This window comes from Condylura cristata, unplaced genomic scaffold, assembly GCF_000260355.1.
Source record: "Condylura cristata isolate star-nosed mole 26May11 unplaced genomic scaffold, ConCri1.0 scaffold00002, whole genome shotgun sequence".
In the NCBI taxonomy this organism is placed as follows: Eukaryota; Metazoa; Chordata; class Mammalia; order Eulipotyphla; family Talpidae; genus Condylura; species Condylura cristata.
The window spans coordinates 33483895-33486274 of NW_004567103.1; positions in this window are offsets into that span (position 1 = coordinate 33483895).

Genomic DNA, 2380 nt, shown 5'->3' on the forward strand with positions numbered 1-2380 from the left:
AGTTTTTTTCTCAGATAGGATGTTGATTCTGTTTAGAGATACCCACTCCTGATTTTTGAAGATTTTGGTAAGTTTTACTGATAATTTAGGTTTATTTACTATCATTATTGGTTAAAGAACAACAGAAAATTAGAAAGCAGCACACTTTTTTAATTGGAAAAATGAGATAGTCTTCTCATTTGCATAGGATCTCTATATGCCCTATAATAGCTAGGGTTTATGCAATGCCTCATATTTTACATAGCATAATAATTCACACATTTAGAACAATAACTACCTGATGTCAGCAGTAATAGATTTCTTTTTCAAGTGAATTCTATTTACAAATCATCTTTGTAAAGGAATCTGAAGTTCAGTATTAGAAATGATAGTTAAAGAAGTTATGGGCATCTTGAAAACCTAGGAAACATTTGCTAGGATATGGACTGTTTGCAGATTATTTGGCATTTATTTGACAGTTCCCTGTAAAGAAGCATGTCTTCTGTCTCCACTCCTTTAATCTGCTGTTCCAAAAATGCAAAGTTAACAACCAGACCAGTAGCTTATACTAGTATGAACATAGTTATAAAGACCAGATGATATTCAGATGGTACCCACTTTTTCTACAACTATCAATATCTTTATATTTTTAAAAATATCATATATGACTACCCTTTTTAGGGTTTCCTCTTTTTGGTATTAACTTAAAAGCTTAAGAACCCATAAAGCACTTGTGTGCTATTTAGGGAATTATTTCTTAAATTGAATTAAAAAGAAAAGTCTCTTTAAATCAGTTATTAGTCCTCTGTTACTGCAATTCTGGTGAGTCAGAAATAAACCATATTTGGGCTCACAATTTTCCACTTTAAATGGCTTCCTCTGTCTTTTTTTTTTTTCAAGCTCAACAAATGTAAAATATTTTAATCAAGTGAAAACAGACCAAATGTGAGTCATTCTGCTCAGCAAGGGATTGGTTTGCTGATGTCATCCCAGTGTCTGCTGCCAAATAATTCTAGGGCATTTCATCAATCTAGGGGATCCTGCTTTTTATTGTAGAAAGTAAAGTATTTTGTTCTAAGCTCTCTTTATCTCTTTTTTCCCTCTCTTTTATGTTTCCTTCTGGAAAAAAAAAAACATAAACGCTGGAATAGTTTCATGCTTTTCTTGTGTGTCATACAGCATACATTTCCTTTCCCCCCCTTATCTCCATTCCACTGCTTAGTATATTTCTTCTGAAGACTTGTTTACTATTTTATGTAGAGAAAAAAGAGCCATAACGTTTACTCTTAACATCTTGAAAACCTTAATTACTCTGTTTCCATAGCTTCATTTTCAGGGCAAGTCTTGCCATTTACTTTCACAACTTTATCAAGCTTTATTTTGAGGGCTCTGAATTCCTTACTTTTATGTCAACCATTTGAAAGGGCTCAGCTCACATTCAGCTTCAGCTGACATCACTCTCACACATTTCACAAGCAACTCTAATTCAAATTATTTAAAACTGAATTAATCATTCTTACTGGGCACTCAAACTTAATCTAGTTTTTCCATTGTAGTTAATAGCTTCATCATCTACCCAGTGACCAAAACTCATGCCTTTGAAGTTTATTGTTTTGACTCCACCCTTGTCATGGTATTTTCTGTTGAATGAATGTCCAAATACTATTTTTTCTTTCTCAGAAGTAGTTCAAGAATTTGTTGCCTTTTTAGTCATTATACAGAAGGGCTTTGGAATCAGAAGACTGCTCTAAATCTTGTCTTCATCACCATATTTTGTGTAATTGGAGGCCTGTTACATGAAACTTCTCTTGGTTTTAGTTTTCTTATCTATAAAGTGGAAATAACTACAGTGCCGATATTGTGAGCTTATGGACCTAAGTACAGAATTGGCATAAGTATTCCATAAATGCTATTTTATTTTGTAATTATCATCACAGCTTCATTGACTTTATCTTTCATCAAAAATATTGAAATGTCTTTAACTGTTCTTCTAACTCTAGTCTTTAGCACTATCCACTCTAGATCTGTTGATACAGAGATACCTAAAAGAGCTATTGGATAGTCAATTTTTAGGAGGCTGAAGAAACAAAAAGAGTAAACAGAGGGATAACTGCTACCACTTCTGTGACTGAGGAAATAGAGGCATGTGGCTGGAGTTTTGAGAGACTAGAAAGTTAAAGGAAAGGTCCTGTGTAGGGGAATGACTTGGCAAAAGGGACACTGTCACCCACCTGATCACCTGATGAAACTGCTTGTGGGGGCCAAAAACAGCCTTAAAACTTCATTGCTTCTTTGTCAAAAATTAGGTATCCATAAACTTGTGGGTTTATATCTGGGTTTTCTATTCGAATCCACTGGTCTGTATGTCTATTCTTATTCCAGTACCATGCAGTTTTGATTA